The 7,266-nt window shown below is 39.6% G+C and overlaps 1 protein-coding gene across 1 annotated transcript in view; it reads left to right on the forward strand.

Moving 5' to 3' along the window:
• IFT81 (intraflagellar transport 81 homolog (Chlamydomonas)) overlaps positions 1-7,266 on the forward strand; it is a 176,567-nt gene that overhangs the window by 97,738 nt on the left and 71,563 nt on the right. The window lies entirely within an intron of this gene.

A 7,266-nucleotide genomic window follows, 5' to 3' on the forward strand; every position in this document is an offset into this window, starting at 1 on the left:
CTTGCTGAAAGTGAAGAGGACTTAAAATACTTACTGATGAACATCAAAGAGCACAGCCTTCTGTATGGATGGCATCTCATTGCAAAGAAAATAAAAATCCCTACCACTGGATCAATAAACAGCAATTCTTTTTTTTTTTTTTAAAGTTTTAGTGTGAATTGAGTGAAAGTTTATAGGGCAGATCATTAGTTTTACATTCAACAAATCATACACCTTGTTTCATTACAATGATTATAATCTCCTCCATGTATCATCAGTTAACAGTATTTCTACTCATTTTAGCTCTCTCTCTTTTTTTTTTTTTTTCTTAAACACTCAGGCATATATAATAATTTATGCCACCCAAGGGCACATTCAACAAGTCTGTGTCCTGGTCGCCAGTTCTTAGTCATACTTTTCCCGTGAATCTAGAGTCCTCAGCTGCTCCCTCTTTCCATGTTCCTATCTCTGCCTCCATCTCTGGTGTTGCTGCTTCTCTGGATAAAGTTCCGCATTCCGCTTGTGCTCTTCTCCCTTGATGGTCCTAGGGTCCTCTGTTTCTGGACTGTTAAGATTAACTACTCCCCGGTTTTTATTACAAAACATCTACCTTTACAATTGTGATAGTTGCTATTAATCATGAAAACAAGTACTCACTATTGAATCATAAGAATCTTATCCCCATCTCTTTTGCTAGACCCATCTAGACAAGATGAAAACTATTCAGTGGGGACTCTATCTTCCCTCACATAGTCTTAAGCTAAACTCCCTCTTGAAACCTAGTAAGCCAATCACTTCGTGCCTTTATCACCCCCTCATTTTAAGTAGCCAATGTCTAAATTGCCATCCCTATCTACCCTGTGTACAGAGGGGATAGCATTGATACTTGATGTGAAGACTCCTTCCCTCTCTGTTGGTATTTAGAGTAACTACCTCCGTGAGTGTGGTGCTGTGGATTAATGCGCCAGACTACAAAGCTGTTTGAACTGCAGGGTTGGTGGCTCAAGTTCACCAGCTGCTCCTTGGAAACCCTATATGGGTCGCAATGGATTGGAATTGACTTGATGGCACTCAGCAACAACAACCTCCATGGATATAGGTCAAGTTCATCACATTGTAGCAATTTACCCTCCTTTCCTTTATCAAAAAAAAAATTTTTTTTTCCTATCTTCTTCTAGTCAAGTTCTGATCATCAAGCCATCAAGGCTAGGTCATATGGGTACTATCTGCAAATTTGGGTGTTCTTGTGCATCTCCCCTCAGTTCATATCAGCTCGATGCTTCACTCTCAGCTCTAACCCTCCATGGCTATGTCCTTGTCCATGGGCTCAGGTGCCCCCAGGTTTCACCACACTTTGGACCAACCAACCCTTCCTCTTCTGTCTCTCATCTACAAGTCAATTGAAATCCATGGAACATGGTCAGATTCACCCCATTTCTTCATTGGTGCCTTTCCCCCTCTTCCACTCACCAGTAGACCAATGTGGTCATCAGTAAGCTTACATGCCTGCTTATATGTTCCCTTCGAGTTTCAGTCTTATATTGGGGTTTGTCCTGAGGGACCTAGATTGCTTGCCTTGATGGATTCCTAGCGAACATCTTGCTTATTCTTGTAGTAGCCAGTCATGCTGCCATTTTTGTTTTTGGTTTTTTTTCCTGATGATCTTTCTTTGAAGATGTGTCTTCTGTTGCTCTAGCTGTTCCAGGCTGGTCTGAATGTCCCACTTCATCAGGTTCTGGATGGAGCTCAAGAGTCCACTTAAGGTCCTATGACACCTCAAAGGCTCCACAAGAGGCCTCTTGGACTGGGCAAATTGTAGAACCCCTTTTAGGCATTCTGTAGGCTAAAGATGGGCTTACAAGCTTTCTCTAATCATGTTTCCCGACATTCCTTTCTATCCCACTTAAACAACATTCTTATCAACAGAGAAAAGATAGACGTTGTCAAGGACTTCATACTTTCTGGATCAACCATCATCACTCATGGAAGCAGCAGTCAAGAAATCAAACGACTTATTGCATTTGGCAAATCTGCTGCACAAGACCTTTTTAAAGTGCTGAAGAGCAAAGATATCAGATTGAGGACTAAGATGTGCCTTACTCAAGCCATGGTATTTTCAGTAACCTCATATGCATGTGAAAGCTGGACAGTGAATAAGGAAGACTGTAGAAGAATTGATGTGATTGAGTAAGGTGTTGGAGGAGAATATTGAAAGTACCATTGGCTGCCAAAAGAACAAACAGATGTGTATTGGAAGAAGTACAGGCAGAAGTGTTCCTTGGAGGCCAGGATGACCAAACTTAGTCTCTCATACTTCAGACATATTGTCAGGAGGGACCAGTCGCTAGAGGAGGATATCATGTTTGGTAGGGTGGGGGTCAGAGAAAAAGAGGAAGACCCCCAGCAAGATAGATTGGCCAAGTGGCAGCATCAAATGTGACAACATTTGTGAGGTTGGCCCAAGACCAGGCAGTGTTTCATTCTGTTGTACATAGGGTCGCTATGAGTCGGTACCGACTCAATGGCACCTAACAACAATAATGTAATTGTAAGGAACTCTGGTCACGTGGTGGTTACAAGTTGAGCTGCTAACATCAAAGTTAACAGTTCGAAAATACCAGCTGTTCCACGGGAGAAAGATGAGGCTTTCTGCTCCCATAAAAATTGACAGCTTCAGAAACCCTATGAATCGGAACCAACTCCACAGCACACTACCACCACTACCATGTAATTGTAGCTACATATATTATATAGCAACATAGTTATAGACAGTCAACTTTGTAATATGTTGTATTCAGTCAGTATTAGATTATAAATACCTTTTCCATGCTAGTTTAGCATCTTCATAATGGCCATTTAAAATCTTTTATTGTGATAAAATACATGTAAGATTTGTCATTTTAACCATTTTTAAGTTACATTTCTTTAGTATTGTATTTGTAATGTACATCATTATCTCACTATTTAGATCCAGACTTTTTAATCACCACAAATAGAACTCTGTACCCATTAAGTACTGCCTCCCTCTGTCCTCCTACCTTTAAGCCTTGATAACCTGTAATCTACTTTCTGTCTTTATAAACTTGCCTTTTCTACATATTTGATATAACTGAAATCAATATCATATTTCTTTTGTACCTGACTTCTTTTCACTAAGCATGTTTTCAATATTCATCAAGGTCCTGGTGTAGATCAGGATTTCATTCTATTTTATGACTGAATAATAGTCTCTTGTATGTATAGACCACATTTTGTTTATCCACTAATCTGTTAATGAACATTTAGCTTGATAATTGCCATTTCGAATGACTGAATGATACTCCATCTTATTAAGGAATCAAAATTTAGTAAATCATTTCATAGCTGTTTGACATTAAAGTAACTTTCAGTTTTTTTATTCATAAAGAATACATAGTAAATGCCTGTAAATATATAGTAGTTTGTTCTTTTGAATATGTTTTTAGGCATTGTTTTTTTTTTAAAATACCAGGTAAAAAAACTTAATTCACTGGTATCTGAAAAGAAGTCAGCTCTAGCCCCAGTTATAAAAGATCTACGACAGCTGCGTCAGAAATGTCAAGTAAGTGAATTTGATTCTGCAATATGTTTAGTATTCTATTTTTTATTTAGATGTCCTTGGTAGAATCTGGAGTCGTTCAGTTTGGTAATTTATAGAAAGCAAAATATTACCATTATTATCAAATTTATGTAATTCTGCAAAGGAGAGTAATAATGTAACCTGAAAGGGTTTTCATTTAATTTTTGCTACTCATTTTGTCCTGAATTACTGAGAGGGAGGGAAAGAGAGAAAGGGGTTAGGCTTATACCTATGAGTGTAGCTGCCAGATGAGATTCTTGCTTTAAATCATATGCATCTCAGAATGGTGACTATGAAGTCACATTCTTCTGTGGCCATGTCAAAGCTTAGAATCTGCCCATGAGTGGTGACAGGTTTACTTTTGACTAATGAACTTGCACAGAGGTGAAGGAGTTGGGGGTGGGGGGGAGAGGGGCAGTAAGCTATGATCAGTTATGGTAAGTGATAAAATGCTTATAAGCTACTTGGAAGATGAACTATCAGAAGGTAAATCGCTCCACCAGTCCAGATCAGGTGGCCTCAGCCATGTGACAGTCACAGTTGTTAGTGTATCACTGCTTGGTAGAACTTTCGTTTGAATCTGAACTGAACTGCATGTGCCTGAGGATGGGACTGCAAAAGTCTTCATGAGTGTCTTCCATCAGAGTCAGCCGCACTGTGAAAAATCACATGGACTTTGACATCAGTAGAGATCATCTCCTTTTTATAGGAAAGGCCATGGAGTCTGACACATTCTATCCAAGTAGACAAGAAGCACATGACAGAGCTGGGAATTGGCTCTGTGGCATTATCTTATCTCATCTATCTCCTGTGAGTTCTGTTACGCACCACTCTGTCACAGAAGAAATGGACCCCATGCTCTGATAGGTGAGATGGGTCAAGCTTGAGAAGAAATTTGAGAAAAAAGGAGGAGAAGTTTCAGAAAGGAGGAGATTTGTGAGCCAGACTTTTAGACCGAGGATACCAGAATGGTCTTTATGGATGTATTCTGTCTAGTTCATTGATTTTCTTGAGAAAACCTCGTGGAGGCAAAAAGAGCAAGTTCTATCTATATCTGTTGTTAAGTGCCTTGGAGTCGGTTCTGACTCATAGCAACTCTGTACAGTATTTCCGAGAAGTGGCTGGTGAGTTTGAACTGCTGCCTTGCAGTTCAAACTAACCTTTAGGTCCAGTACATTATCCTGCAGCACCAATGGTAAAATTTGTTCTTACTGGTAAGCTAATAAAATTTGTATTTAAAAAAATATGTGGTTAAAAAATATGATAGAGCATTAGATGCCTTTTTAAAAGTCCACTTTTGTTATTTTACTCTATCTGGATTACAAGGAACAGAGATTCACTCAAACTAATTGAAGGATTATTGTTACTGTTCTTGTTAAGTGACGTTGAGTCAGTTCCAACCCATAGCGACCTTGTATAGGGTTTCTGAGGAGTGGCTGGTGAGCTTGAACTGCTGACCTTGCTGTTCAGATCGACTTTGCAGTCCAGTTCATTAACACACAGCACCACACCAGGACTTCAATTGAAGGATACTTAGGGCAATAAAGGAAATGAAATGTACTTTCATGGAAATCCAAAGAAAGCATTTTGGCTCAGGGAAGCTTAAGGAACCTCAGGAGCTAGAAGTTATGGGTAGTGATAGTGATGATGAACATCATAATAATAGCATCTATTAAGTGCTTTCTGTGGGCCAAGAAGAGTTAAAAAAAAAAAACAAAAAAAAAAACGAACAAACATGCAAGTAAACTTTTGCTGAAGGTTATTAAAAAATGGTAGCAGCAGTACATCAAGAATGAGCTGACAGAAATTCAAGCTGGATTCAAAAGAGGATGTGGAACAAGGGATATCATTGTTGAAGTCAGATGGATCTTGGTTAACAGCAGAGAATACCTGAAAGAGATTTACTTTTCTTTGTGCTTTATTGACAATGCAAAAGCATCAGCTGTGTGGATCATGAAATAACAATGGATAACATTATGAAGAATGGGTATTCCAGAGCACTTAATTGTGCTCGTGAGGAATCTGTCCATAGACCAAGAGGTAGTCATTTGAATTGAACAAGGGGATACTGCATGGTTTTAAATTAGGAAAAATGTGTGCCAGGGTTGTATCCTTTCACATACTTATTCAATCTGTATGCTGAGCAAATAATCTGAGAAGCTGGGTTATATGGAGAAAAATTTGGCTTTAGGATTAGAGGAAAACTCATTAAAAACCTACAGTATGCAGATGACACAACCTTGCTTGCAGGAAGCAGAAAAAGACTGAAATACTTACTGATGAAGAGTAAAGACCACAGCTTTCAGTATGGATTGCACCTCAATGTAAAAAAGACTAAAATCCCCACCACTGGACCAATAAATAACATCACGATAAAGGGAGAAAAGATTGAAGTTGTCCAAGACTTCATTTTGTCTGGATACACAATCAACACTCATGACAGAAGCAGTCAGAAAATCAAACAATGTATCGCATTAGGCAAATCTGCTTTAAAAACTTTTTTAAAGTATTAAAGAGTAAAGATGTCAGTTTGAGAACTATAGATGCATCTGCCCCAAGACATGGTATTTTCAGTTGCCTCCTATGCGTGTGAAAGTTGACTGTGAATAAGACTGTAGAAGAATCAATACATTTGAGTTACGGTGTTAGCAGAATATTGAAAGTACCATGGACTGTCAGAGAATAGACAAATCTGTCTTGGGAAAAATACAGCCAAAATGTTCCTTAGAAGGAAGAATGGAGAGACTTTTTTTCTCATTCTTTGAACGTGTTCTCAAGAGAGAACCGCCCCTGTAACAGGACATCATGCTTGGTAGAATGGAGAGTCAGCCAAAAAGAGGACGATCCCCAATGAGATGGATTGACCCAGTAGCAGCACAGTGGGCTCAAAGGTAGCAACAGTGGTGAGGATGGCACAGGACAGGGCAGTTTGGTTCTATTGTGCATAGGGCCACTGTGAGAAAAATGACTCCGTGGCACCTAATAGCAACAACATGTGCCAAGCAGTATTATCTATATTAACTCATGAAGGTCTCACAACATTCCAACAACTTGGGGGCTCCTCTTTATATAAATGACCAAATAAAGGCACAGGGAAATGAGAAACTTTCCCAAGGTCACAACAGAGGGCAAATGGCCGAGCCAAGTTCTTCATAACCACATTATGCTCATAACAGAATTCAGAGAATTTCTGTTTATCTGCTTCTCACTTGTGTTTTTTTCTGCCTCCAGCCAGAAACCTCTTTATTTTCTCCTACAGTTTCTCCTTGCCCTCTGGACTTGCTTACTCTTCACCTCAGCTTGCTAATGGCCACCCTGTTGTCACTATCTCACATCATGTGACCTGTCTCACTCCATACTTTCCATTGCAGTGTTCATTACTAGCTGCCCTATTCTCTCTGTGTTTTCTAACTTAAATTCCAGAGAGCAAATCTCTCTTGGAGCAGTTTTTCATGTCAGACTACTGGACATTTCCAGACAGGTTTGGAGGTCAGCCCTAGTCTGATAAGATGTGGGCTAATGCACTGGACTAACAAAGTCATTAGAATTGCAAGGTTAGTGGTTCAATCTCACCAGCTGCTCCTTGGAGACCCTATACAAGGTCTCTATGGGTCAGTATCGACTTGATGGCACTTAACTAGTGTTGTTGTGATGTGCCGTGGAGTCGGTTCTGACTCGTAGCGACCCTG

This window comes from Chrysochloris asiatica, unplaced genomic scaffold, assembly GCF_000296735.1.
Source record: "Chrysochloris asiatica unplaced genomic scaffold, ChrAsi1.0 scaffold00078, whole genome shotgun sequence".
Taxonomy (NCBI): Eukaryota; Metazoa; Chordata; class Mammalia; order Afrosoricida; family Chrysochloridae; genus Chrysochloris; species Chrysochloris asiatica.